Source organism: Castor canadensis, chromosome 12, assembly GCF_047511655.1.
Source record: "Castor canadensis chromosome 12, mCasCan1.hap1v2, whole genome shotgun sequence".
Taxonomy (NCBI): Eukaryota; Metazoa; Chordata; class Mammalia; order Rodentia; family Castoridae; genus Castor; species Castor canadensis.
This window is the reverse complement of record NC_133397.1, coordinates 108,277,859-108,291,300: the sequence shown is the minus strand read 5'-3', so window position 1 is coordinate 108,291,300 and position 13,442 is coordinate 108,277,859. Positions and strand designations below refer to the sequence as shown.

Sequence of the window (13,442 nt, the reverse complement as noted above, 5' to 3'; positions counted from 1 at the left end):
AAGATGGGAGAAACCTCACCTCGAGGGTGTGTGTTCACATGTGTGTGCAGGTTTTCAGAGTAATCTACCCATACTACCCTGGATGTGCAGGCTGTGCCCTGCTCTCTGCTCACAGGGTGGCAGACATTAATAGAAGACTGCTCCCAGGACTGGCAGCCTCATTTTGCTGTTTGCAGACCAAATGTCTGTTTGCATCTGGAGCCATGCGCAAGAGATGCCAGCATCTCTTGGCTGGCTGAGTGGCTTCGTGGACTGGAATTGTAGCCCATAAAAGGAGAACTCATGTACGAATAAGGAAACCTGTCTCTTTTCTGCCACATTAAAAAAGCGTTTTCAACATAAAGTCCTCACCAGTGCTATTTTCTGGCAAACCAGTCAAATTTAGTAAAAGTGGCATCATTCCATATTTCTACAGTGGGTCTATGGTGGGGACACCCACCACTGTGCCCCTCCAGCCAGCTGTTGGTGTGTCTCATCTTGTACACATCGCATAACACCCAGTGTTGTGGGTATTTAGATGTCTGTCTATGTCCTCAGAATGACTTGATGGAAAGAATTTGAACTGTAGAGGTGCATTGCTCAAATCTGAATAAAAATGGAACTTTTCAGTGGCTGTGTGAACCTGTAGATTTACTTAACTTTTCCTAGTCTGGTTTTCCTTCTCTGTAAGACAAAACCTTTCCTATTTTAGGGTCCTAGAAAAGATTAAGAGTGGGGTGATTTTGTAATTCCAACGTACTATGTGCCCTGGCAAAATGTAGGCCTTAAACTCTACATGAATATCCATCCATGCTTCTCTCTAATCCCAACCAGACTGTCTTTCCTTAAAGGCAGCACTGTATCCTATTAATTTGTGTATCTTTTCTTCTCTCAGGCCTTAACCCATTGCTTCATGTACAATAACGAATGAACCTGTGTTAAAGTCAAAGTGGCACAGAAAAGAGCGTGTCTGATTGGGCCAAAGCCTCCCTGCTCCATGTCTGGTTCAAGGACCAGCGGTATCAACATCACCAGAGTACTAATTAAAAATGCAGAATCCCAGGCTCTGTCCCACACCCATGGAACCAGAACTAGCTGCCCTGGTAATTTATGTGCCTGTTAAAAGTTTGAGAAGTCCTGGTGTAGAATATTGTGTCAATAGCATAGACTAAATAAATAAGCAGGCATGAGGAACCTAGCAGAATCACTTACCAGCACTCAACTGGTTTTATTTAAAAGGACAGATCTATTAATAAGGAAGTATAGTACTAAGAATTCTGGGTCCAATGACAACTTGGCTCTGATTCCAACATCTTGTTCCTGACTGTAAGTCCACGGCCACAGATAGAGTCCCTGATTCATGTTCTCCTTTCCTCCTGAGCCCCGGTGGCCTCCACCCTTGTGCTTACACCCTGCAGGTGGCATCTCTTCTCCCTAGCTCTGTGAGCCTGTTTGCTACTCAGTCTTCTTCTTTTTTTTCTTTGGCAGTACTGGGGTTTGAACTGAAGGCACTCTAGCACTTGAACCACTCTACCAGTTCTGCTCAGTTTTCTTTATGAGGCCATGGCTCAGGTCATCCTCAGTCACCAGGGCTGTCTGCCTGTCAGCACTCCGCATGGGAAATCATGCTTGGCTCTCCACAGAACATTCATTGTTCTTGTTTGGATCATTGCCCTAAGTTCAGGTTCATGAAGAAATGTCTAAGAGAGTCTGGCCCCAGCATTTGCCCTTCAGAGTTGGGCGTACCTGAGGAGCAGGAAGGAACCACTGCTTCCAGAAAGACAGAGCATCTCTTTGTGTCTGTCGGTCTCACCCTATCCACTGCTACAGGCTGTAGGTGTACAAGGATTTTCTTGCCTCTTCCTTTGGATTCGTGTTTGGTAAATCAGTCTGTCACTTGTGGTCTACACCCCACTGCTGTCTATGAGTGGGTGATGAGAATAAGATTATGAACACTTGTCCATTTAGTCTCTAGAATATACCCCAAATCTGTTTCTGTTCTCCACCTTCATGGTCACCACCTGTCTTACCACAGATGGAAGTCACACCCTCCTAACCTCATACCTGTAAGCTGTTTGTTCTCCTCACAGTCAGCCAGAGACTTTGCATGAAACACAAACTGGGCTGTGTCTTTTTTTTTTTCTTAAAGCCCTTTGGTGTCTCCTACTGCACATAAAATGAAATCCAAACTCCCATCAGCCTCCAGGGCTTTGATGATGGGCCCTGCTTGGCCCTTGGCTTCCATCATCTCTTCCTTATCTAGGGTGCTCCAGTTATATTGGTTTTCCAGCTTCTCATCCACATGCCCTTTTCCAACTCTCCTGAGATGATCAGTCCTTGGACAGGCCTCCCTAGCATGCTGGCTGAAATAGGGTTACCAGTTGTAATAGGGTCACCAATTGTGTCCTTCATTCAGCTCATTACTCTTGAAATTATTGTATTTTTTTTTGGTCAGCTTTTTCAGTCCTTCTTCCCTGCCATATCATGAGGTCCATGAAGGTAGAAGGGTTTGTTTTCTCAGCACAGGATCTCCAGTGTCTAGAATGGGACCTGGAAAACCCCAGGAGCTCCACAAACTCCTGCTGAAGTAAAGGAATAAATGTGCTGGGTATTCTACATTTTCACTCTTCTGGTCTTCCTTCATCACATGGTTGGCTCCCTTCATGGAGACTTCTTCACCCACTCCGGCCAAGAGTTGTCTGTCATTGTAGAACTCACTGGTATTGTATTCAGCAAATCTCTCATCCCTGCTGACATGCCGCCTCCTCCTCACCACCACATGGACCCCCTCAACGCTGCTCCTCCTGCCTTGGTCACTCACCATTACTTTTAGAGAGGTGGTGAGGGATTTGAACCTACTTTGTCGATTGCTTGTTAGGAAGGTAATTTAGCAACTCTATGCCTTGGTCTTCTCATCTGTAAAGTAGGGGCAATAACAGAAACTTCCTTATATGGTTATTGGAGAATTAAATTGGTCAAAACACATAAAAATATATGGAATAGTGCTGGGCACATATTAAATACAGATAAGTACTATATTAGATCTTACTGTCATTTAATGAAGGAAGAAACAAGGGGCCAAAGAAATGGTTTCACACTTGTGAAACTAACTGCATTTTCAACCCATATTTCTCCTAGACCAAGGGTCTTTCCTTAACACAGCCACTAAAGGCTCCTTTGGGACACATGTCCCCTCAAATCCTTTAGGGCTGGGTCATAAATACATCTGGTTGAAAGAGAAAAAAGTTTAGGTGCTCAGTTAAGAAAAAAAAAAAAGTATGCTCATTTAGCTACTTAGGTCACTCTGCTGCCCCATGACCTCCAGGTGAAGACAAGAAGACAGGCTGTGGTCACCAGGACATGGTCCTGCCCAACAAGCATGCCCTTAAAGTTAAGGCCTGCCCAGCTGCCCATGTGTGCCTTCTTAGAGCAGAAGGAGCCCAGTTCTCTGTCCTGGAACCTTCCCTCTCTCCATCTGCTCTGCAGCAGATGGCTTCTCGATGGCCCTGCCCTTTTGGTGGAATTATCTTCTGGTATCTGTCTTCATTTAGTCCCAACTCTCCTGACCTTTTCCATCACATCTGTTTCTGCCCACCCCTCCCTGGGACAGCAGCTCCAGCCCTCAGAGCTTACTCATGCTCCCTACTGTTTCCCTGCCTCCGCTGGGAGAAGGGTCACCTGGGACACAGGTTAAAGACAAGCTTGTCCTGGCCTTTCTCCTGGAAATTCTGATTCAGGAGGCTAGACCAAGTCCAGGAGGTCCTATTTTTAGCAGGTGATTCTGGCGATGGTGACTTGCTTTCGGAGAAGTCTGAGAGTCCCTGCCCAGGCTTGCTCATGTTACTCTTTCTCTCAGTCTCAACAGTCCTCCCTGCCCAGGAGTGCCCTGAATGTCTGTGACAAGGTGGATCTCAGACCCCCAGCAACCTGTAACTGTCCTGCTTAAATAATTGAAACTTCTTGAGGTTGGGCATCAAATGGGTTTTGTTTTGTTTTTTTCTGACACTGGAGATGCTCAATCAATATTTTGTTGAAATTTTCCTCTTTTCCTCTTTTTGTATTCATTTTGGGTGAACATTGATGTTGTTTCATCTAGGCAGTATCAGAAGACCATGAGGGGCTGGGCGCTGGTAGCACACACCGATTTCCCTAGCTCCTTGAAGCTAGTCTGGGGAAATAGTTCTTGAGACCCCATCTTGAAAATACCCAACACAAAACAGGACTGTAGGACTGGCTCAAGTGAAAGTACCTGCCTAGCAAGTGTGAGGTCCTGAGTTCAAATCCCAGTTCTGCCAAAAAAAAAAAAAAAGAAGACCATAAGGGAAGGGGTGTAGGTAAAACAGGCCTAGCCTGCTCATTTGCAACTGAACACATGTATATACTCAGTATTTGACTAAGTGAGGTTAATTCCAACCATCCTTGTTGTCCAGAATCGCTTTCCTGTCCAAAAGAGGTGAAATATGGATAGAGCCAGGGTGGGTCTCTTGTCTGAAGGATTTTCTCCAGTTCCTGGCTCCACCACGGGTCACCTGTGTGACCTCAGGTGAGATATGTCAACATCCTCAACCTCAGCATCCTTATTTTAGTACGAAGGCTCAATTGCTATCATACTGGCTGATGGAGGTTAAATGAGGTATTGTGTGGCGTCTTTTGGTAAACTATAAGTGCAGTGCCTGTGGTAAGAGGGACTCTGTCATCCTTCCAGTGAGCTTTCTAGCTGGCTTACTTTCTGGTTCCTTCATGGTTTTTTCCACCTGAGTCATGTGACTAGACTTTGAATGCATGCTAGGGAGCCCAGAGTTTCTACTTCCAAGCAAAAGTGATAACATCGTGAGTGAGAGAGACAATGGGGAACAGTGACTCAGAGCAACCCCAAGGGAGCGGCTAGCTCAGACAAAAGACTTTGTAGAGAGTCCTCACCCGTCAAGAGTGTCCTCTGCAATGCGTGTACCAGGGAATTGGAACAGACCCATCCTAAGTTTTGGTTTGTCTCAGAGAGAAATTTGGAGCCCAGATTATGATTTGGTGGATGGGTAACATCAGCAAACTAGACAAGACTTTCAGATGGTAATGCTTAAAATCTTAACAACACCACCAATAAAAAATGATAAAGTGATTACAGCAAGAGACTGTTGTCCTGCAAATGAACTCTTAGAAAATCTGATTTTCTGAATCTGATACAAATAGATTATAAGAGGCAATCAGAGTTGTGTCAGCTTTAGCAGGAATGGGTTAGTACATATGAGGAGAAAGCAACAGACTTCAAAAATCTGTACCAACACCGATAGAAATAAACTTGTAGCTTGTTGAGACGGACCTACATCATCACAGATTTTGCCCTTACCACCTCTCTTTTAAATTTGACTCCAGGAAATAGGTTTGGAACTGGATCAATCCCATCCGGGACTCTGCCATCCCCTCAGAATTATAAACAGAAGAGTATTAGAGTGTGTTTCCTGCATGTGCCTTCCATGTGGCTCCAGTCTCCAGCTCACCAATGCAGCAAGGAAACACTCCCCGCGTGTAATTCTGCAGTGTCGCCCAGATGGGGCAGGGAGCTGGGAGCATGAAAATTCCCTGCAGCCCAGCCTGAGGGAGCATGCGAGGTGACATGCCAGGAATGTCTTTTGGTGGCAGAGAAGTCACCCTTTCTTCATTGCTTGCACGTTTGGTGACATGTGGGAGCTGACAAAGGCAGTTGGAAATATTTTCTTTTTCTTTCATTCTTTTTTTAAAAATCCATTTCAACCTATGTCATTCCTGGAAAAACCACAGTCTACCCCCAGCAGTCTCGAAGTCCTTCGGTTTTTAAAAACACACGCTATTTCTTGCCTCTGTGGGCCTGTTTTGAATAGCAATTAATTTCAGTGTAAATGAGCTCAGAACTAAGGCTTTCATTAATGTATTAGGCCTTCCAGTTCTGTGGTTTCACACCATTTCCAGCCACAAATTGTTAGCTATGAATTTTCATCTTCTCTTCTGAGTTTCATGTGAAACTCATTTCCTGAAGAAGTGACCCCAGACCTCTGACCCTTTGTCTCAATTAAAGGCCTCTGGTTCCTTTCTTTGGCCTTCTACCCAGATCCTAGAAGGTGAACTGAACTTCAAAGGGCAGCAAGCCAGATGTCTTCTTCCCCCCACAGAGGGACTGACTTCCTCTCCTTTGTCGGCTCTGTGTCTGAATTCAGGTATCCATTTTCCCTGGGCCTCAGGCTGTTCCCAACACGATGCCCAGATGCCTGGGTGCATGGCTGTAACTTGTGTGATTTGCTTGTCCTCATACTGCAGGGCTTGACAAAGTTCCTTGTTATTTGTGTTGTTCTGATGGAAATGTGCATGTGTGTGTGCACGTGTGCATGTGTGCAGGTGTGTGCGTGTGTGCAGGTGTGTGTCCTCCATCAATGCCAGCAGACACTAGACCTGCACTAGTGCAGTATGGCAATCACAAACCACATGTAAGCACTTAGAATGTGGCAGCATGGCTCATAGGTAAAAAAGTAAACCATGGCAAGTTTCAAAGACTTGGTATGAAAAATAGAGTGCGAACTATCTCAATACTTTGAAATGTTGAAATGATGATACTTTGGATGTATCGGGTTAAAATATCTTATCAATATTAATTTTACCTCTTTCCTTTTCCTTTTCAAAATGTGGCTACTGGTTAAAGTGAAACTCTCTGTGTGGCTTGTATTATATTTCTGTAGGAGAGTGTTGATACGGATTGACCACTTAGGCTCTAAGTCACATTGTTTCTAAGTCACTACGTTCCTAGCCTAGTGTCCCCCAATGTCCAGCTCACAGAGACCGAGTAGTTGGGCTCCCATGATTCATAACCTGGAGTATTGAGGACACTCTGTGTCTTCAGGATCCCACCTCTAGTTTTCTATGGTGGTGCCTCTACCCTGGTCAGGCTTATGTCCTTCGCGTGTCCTCATAGATGGCATGGAGAGGCTGCTGGTGACTGAGACCTGACTGGTGGCCCATAGGACACCACAGGTGGACCAGCCCTGGACGTTGTATGACTGCTTTCTTCCAAGTGTGGCCTCTTCTCTTTGACTGATGTCTTTAGGATACAGCTTGATGGGAAAGGACTTTAAAGATGGTCTTGTCTTATTTTTTTCTTTTTATAAAAGAAGGCACTAAGCTCCAGTGGAAGGCATGGCGCTAGAGGGAGGTGATCAGAAGCTTGACTTTGTCAGTTTCAAGTGCAAATCCTAGTGGTACTACTTCTTGGCTAGCAGAACTTGGGTAGCTCCATCAAACTTTCCTTACCCCCAGTTTAGTTTTCTGTCTAATATATGAAGACCATTATACCTCTCTCAACAAATTGGCCTAAGAACGCAATAAGAAAATAAAGGGAAGTTACTCAACCTGTGATCTGGCAGAAGAGAGTATTTAATAAATAGTGATTACTGTTGTCATTATTAGGTAACTCTTGCAAGGTCCTATAGTTGATTAGTGGCTTGAGTCCAGATCTCCACTTCCTACTCTGGTATTTCTGTTTCAGCACTCCCTGATCAGTACTGCCAAGATCTCTTTGCTGGTCTGTCTCCTTGGCATGGCAAGGTGTGTATCTCATGCAGTGTGACAGTCCTTTTATCCTTTCAGCAGTGTTCTGAAGACCTGCCATGCACCAAGTTTTGTTCTAGACTCTTGGGATGCACCAGGGAGCACCAAAGATACTCAGCTGGGGGAGAGAGACACCCTTTTGGAAGGTGGATTTCATTAGGTATAGTCCAGACTGTGCACTTACCTTGCCTGGCTGGAGCTGCCCTGGCAATAACTCAGTCTGTCCCTATAGTCCTGGAGCCTCTGGTACCTCCTCCACCACCTCTTGCCATGCCTGCTAGTCCAGGTTCTCATTGTGGGAACCGCTCCCTGTCCTTCCTGTTCTCAAAAGTGTGCCCCATAACCCCTTGCCTGCTTCCTGTATTTCTCTTAACTCCCACCTTCCACCCTAGGATGTCTTTGTGGCAGTTTTTGTGGCCACTTCATTGAGGGACCCTGTGCCAATCCATGCTCTTATCATTTGTATGAGGGCGATAATACTCCTAGGGCAAGCTTTGGCTGATGGGAGATGGGTACTGAACGACTCATTGCTTCTTCTTTCCCTAGGCAGAAGCATTAGTTGTGAAGTTATCTGGAAGATGGCACCATCGATATGTTCCAAAGCTAGTCATTTGGAAATGACTCCCTTATGCTCATTCTCCCTCCACCTCTTCCTTATTCCTTTACTTGCTCATTTCTGCTTCTCCAGAATTGCCTCCTTCCCAGCTCTGTGTTTTAGGGAACTGGACCAAGACAGCAGGTGATTGGTGAGATGTGAAAAGGAAAAGCAGGCAGGGTGGGAAGGGGGATGTGGAGTGCTGCTAGAGGTTGAGATTTTCAACAGCCATGTCAGTTGAAGCCTTAGAGGGTAAGAGTTTACCTTTCTGGGAAGAGGGCTTCCTGGTGGATTGTGGGGAGAGGGTAGTACAAAGGCACCAAGTCCTGGCCAAAGATGAGCCAGGAGACCAGGAGGCTTCCTGGGAGATGCAGAGAGGTGAGGGAGGGGTTGCTTAAGTCTTGTAGGTCACTGTGGACTGGAGCTTTCAATCGGGTGAAATGGGGCCCATGCTGAGTTTTTAGCAGCTGTGACTTAGCAAGTGCATGATGCTTGGCACATAGGAGGTCATCATTCAATACCTGTGAACTTGAAATAAGACATGCAGTTGATCTGTCAGGGATCTCCTGCAGCCACCCCCTGCTTCAGGGCAGCACCCTGTTGCAGAGCCTCTAGCCTTGTGGCAGGCCAGAGCTGGACCTGTATGTTTTTAGCCAAGAGTTGAAAACAGATGGAAACAAAATGCCAGCATTAATCCAAAAGGCATGTGGGAGGAAGATCAAATGGAGAAGAGGATGAATGTGTTTTCAGCAGGACTCTGTGCTTTCTTCAGAACCAGATTCGTGGGAAGCCAGCCTAACCAGCCTCGTGCCTCATGGCAGAAAATGGGTCTTGCCTGGAGCTTGCAGATGGGAGAAGTGCATCCATCTTTCTACAGGGAAGGGTGGGGTCCCTGCTCAGAGCCAGGCTAGTCCTGTGGGCTCTCAACACAACAAAATCTGCTCTTTAGGGTTCTGTGAAATCCCCTAGGCAGGTTTCTTTCAGGGTTGAGTTTTGCAGATTACACTTTTTACAATGTCCTTGGTGGCTGTCACAAGTGTCAACTGAATGTAAGAAGATAAGCAGGAATGAAAGCCCACAACTTGCCTCCTTACTTTCTCTAGGGGATAACCTCTTGTATTAATTTCTAATGAGCACATAGTAATTGTACATATTTATAGGGTACAGTGTGATACTTTAATACTTGTATACAGCATATAATGATCAGATCAGGGAAATTGGCTTCCTTACCATTGAAGGCATTTATTATTTCTTTGTGCTGGGGACATTCAAAATTCTCTCCACAAACTGTATTGAAATATTCAATTTACTTGTCAATCACAGCTGCCTCACTGTGCTTCCAAACAGAAGTTATTCCTTCTAGCCACCTGCACCTTGGAGTCCCTTAACCACTCTTTCTTCATCCCCCTGTCCTCCAAGCCCTTCCCAGGCTCTGGCAACCACTGTTCTATTCGCTCCTCTTCTGAGCTCAACTATCTAGCTTCCACATATAAATGACAACATGCAATATTTTTCTGTTCCTGGCTTATTTCACTTGAACATCCTCCAGTTCCATTCATTTTGCTGCATATAGCAGCAACTCATTCTTTTTTATGCCCAGTTGCATCCCACTGTGCATATACTCCATGTTTTCTTTATCCACTCATCTATTAATGGACACCTAGGTTGATTCCATCGTTTGGCTATGGCAAATAGTGCTACAATAAACATGGCAATGTGATGTCTCTTTGACAGAGTTATTTCAATATCATGCTTTAACCTCTTCCTTTTATACCCACCTTTAAAAGCTCATAAGAGAAGGAGAAAGAGTCTATAAGGTAGTAGCTAGGAAGTAATATAAGGCTCTTAGAGCAGTGATGAGGCAGCAGGACAGTGAAAACATCCCAGATTCTGACTCTACTAAAGGGGGAGATATCTGTTTTCAAACAGCAGAAAAGAAGGGAAATATAACTTTATGAATCCCTTTGTTCTAGGGGAAGTGGGTAAGGGGGAGGGAAAATGTGTAAACAAGTGGTTTTAGAGTCTGAATTTGACATGATATGGATAATTTATTTAAAGGCAATCCATGTTTAGGCCAAGGGAAGAGACTGGGCCTGTTTTCAAGAACCTTGCAAGTCAGTCTTCCTGTCTTCTTATTTGGCAGAGCTCCTCCCCGGTTACCCTGCTAGAAGAAAAGAAGAAGCTCAAAGACTGATACCTTCCAAACTTTACCCCACAAATCTTTGGAAACTAGAGAAAATCATAAGTGCCCAGTGAAGGAAGAGGCTGAGTTTTTGTGAGGGTGAATGGAACGCTGTGTCTCTGTGGAGGCCTGAGGACCTCACAAGCTGGAGCAGCCATCTGGACACAGTAAGTCTCAGAAGTGAGAAAGTGCTCTGCCCATTTCCCAGATGGCCGATGGAGGCCCAGGAGTTCCAGCTGCTCAAGGGACCTGGCCCCCCAGATATCATCTGGCTTTTTCATGGCCAGAAGAGCATAGCATAGCCAGAATATATATTTTTAGTTTTATTATATTTTTGGGTACTTTAATGACCATGGTATAGTTTATAGAGATATAGGAAGCAGTACTTTAAAATTTAATTAACATAAAAGCAACGTAGAACCCCACTACTACATCTTTAAATGTGGAACAAGGGGTGGTGTAGCCCATTATTGAACAATGTACTCTTAGTCAGGAACGTACCCATGAAATCCAGAGAACTGTAGAAAAGAGTTCAGTCCAAAGTCCTGTCCCATACAGAATCTATAGGACTGTGGGTTTGGAAAAGGCCCCTCTATGTTCACCCATCCTAGGTCCTTGTCTGTTACAAGATCCTTTCTCTAAGCCAGGGATGGAAACCTATACCCCACAGATCAAATCCATCATACTGCCTAATTTTGATAATGATTGAAATGATTTTTACATTTTTTAATAATCTGAAAAAATAAAAATAAGAATATTTTGTGACTTAAACATTTTATGAAACTCAAATCTCACTGTCTATAAATACAGTTTTACTGAACAGGTATGCTCACTTATTTATGTATTGTCTATGGTTGCTTTCGTTCTACAATGGCAGAAGAGTTCAGAAAGAAGCCAAGAGTTCAACTACCTGACCTTTCACAAAAAAGTGCTGATTCTGTTATAACACTTGGAGTAGCCCTATGGTTACTTTATGTTATGTTACTTTATGGTTCTTTATGTTGGTAAAGAAAGCTCTCATTTTGGGACATGGTATTTCCCTTCTTTGACAGTTACTTTAGCACTTTTCTCCTTCCTTCCCCCATCTTATTCTTCCTTCTCTTTTTGGCCAAACTTGTCAGTCAATCATATCTTGTCACTGTGATAGGGAGTGGGGTTGGAGGTGAGGGATTCCACAGGAGCAGAGGAAAAGGGTCATAGTGTGGGGTTACCATGATACCACTAGAACCTCTGTGTCATCAGGAGCAACTCTGTCTTATTTTGTTCTGGATTATAATCTAGAATTACTGAATAATTTTCCACCTTGAGTCCATTGTAGTCTCTTTTTATACCTATTTTTGGGAAAACAGTGTGCTTTGGGAAGAAAATGTGATCTATCCTGCCACAAATGCCTTCCCATAATGGGGATGGAATTCAGAACATAGAAGGCATATCAAAGAGCACACACTCATACTGCCAGCCCATCTGCAATGCAAGTATTACTGCCTCTTTGGTTTTGTGAACTCCATTCTTTCTGCCTCTGCCCTCTCTTGTCACCTCTGTTCACTTCCTTAAAGGACTTTCCCACCTCTTCCTTTCCTAGACTGCCTATAGCAAATTCTTTCTCAGGGTTTATTTCCTTTCTGGGATCTTGGACTCATTAGAGGTGGTCCTCTAATGTCCTGATCCATTATCAACTTTGTCCCAAACCCTTAGAGGGACAAAGTTTCCTTCTAGGCAACCAGGCTTGTCTCATTCAAATCTTCCCTCTGTGGGCCTTAGATAATTTGCTGAAATGTAAATATGATTACTTTAATGCTTATCTTGAAGGTTTCAGATCCTTCCTTGTTCTCATAAGGTATATAAGACATCCTATGGGTTGGTTCCCATCCACCTCTCCAACCTTCTGCTCTACTTCAGATCCTGTGCTCTTGTGGTTCTTAAATACACTGTTGTGTATGCTTTTTTCTTTGTCTAGTCCCCTTTTCCTAACTGGCTCCTGCTTATGCTCAAGGCTTAGCCCAAGGATGACCCTTCCAGAAATTCTTCCCAGGCTTTCCTCCTTTCCACCAGGCTCCTAACCAGGCTGGTTAGGTGTTTATGTATCCACGTTCCTGATGGCAGCTAACTAGGCATAAGCAGGACTGAGGAAATGCCTCAGGCTACAAGATTTCATTTTAAACCCCCTGATAGACACCCTGGGCCAACAATTAAGATAACGGTCCTATATCCTTATAGAGCCCACTCTGCATATTAAGGTCATGCATGTGCCTTCAGAGCATGGGGATTGCCATATGACCTTGCACTAGGAGGCACCAAACTGAATAGGGCAAAGAGGCTCAAACATTCAGTCACCTTCCCATCTCCTCTCAAAAACTGAGATTATGACTTCCCACGTCCAGGCAACCACTGAACAGTCATCAAACCATTTGGGGAGGGACCGCAAAGGGAGGTTACCCAGAAACTCCACTTTATTGGGTAGGAAAACCCCTCAGTGCAGTTGCTGTTGTCCAGTTGCCTGCCTCATGCCTCAAGGTGTACTTTTGCATTCCTAATAAGTCACTCTTTGCTATCTTCCTGTTCTTTGTGGTTCTTTTGCTGCACCTGGAGCAGTGCCCTAATTTTAGACATCGCACCCTAAGAACCAAGGAATATCTGCACCACCCAGTCCACTGGTAATAGTCTCAGATAGCTAACTGTTACTGAATGGGTGGTCTCTGGAGACTCTGGCCAGAACATTTCTTGTGTCCTGCAAGAGAAGAATTCAGGCAAGATGTGAAAATGTAGTAGTTTATTGAAAATGAGGGAAAGTCACTGCAAGAAAAAGCTTGGTGGTTGGGATAGAAGTGTGCAGTGGTCTTTGCTTAAAAGGACCTTTATAAATTGAAAGGGTAAATGGTGGGAAAAATCTGGTCTTTAGGGGATGGGTTAGGATGATTGACAGGTTTGATCCACAGATCTTGTCATACAACATGGGCACTCTGCACATGAATGTTTTTTAATTCAGTGTCTCGATTACATGTATGGAGCATATAAATATTCATCTTTTAAGCAAAGGGCTTTTACCTGAGAGATTATCTATGGTGGAATTCCCTAAGACTTTCTGCTTTACAATTGCTAAGAAATTTACAACTGCAA

At 44.3% G+C, this 13,442-nt stretch overlaps 1 long non-coding RNA gene across 1 annotated transcript in view; it reads left to right on the top strand.

The window, feature by feature from the left end:
- LOC141415085 (uncharacterized) overlaps nt 1–13,442 on the top strand; it is a 75,018-nt gene that overhangs the window by 22,045 nt on the left and 39,531 nt on the right. Inside the window, exon 2 of the long non-coding RNA XR_012440114.1 lies at nt 10,287–10,492. This is a non-coding gene — a long non-coding RNA (uncharacterized lncRNA). The remainder of the gene's footprint in view (nt 1–10,286; nt 10,493–13,442) is intronic.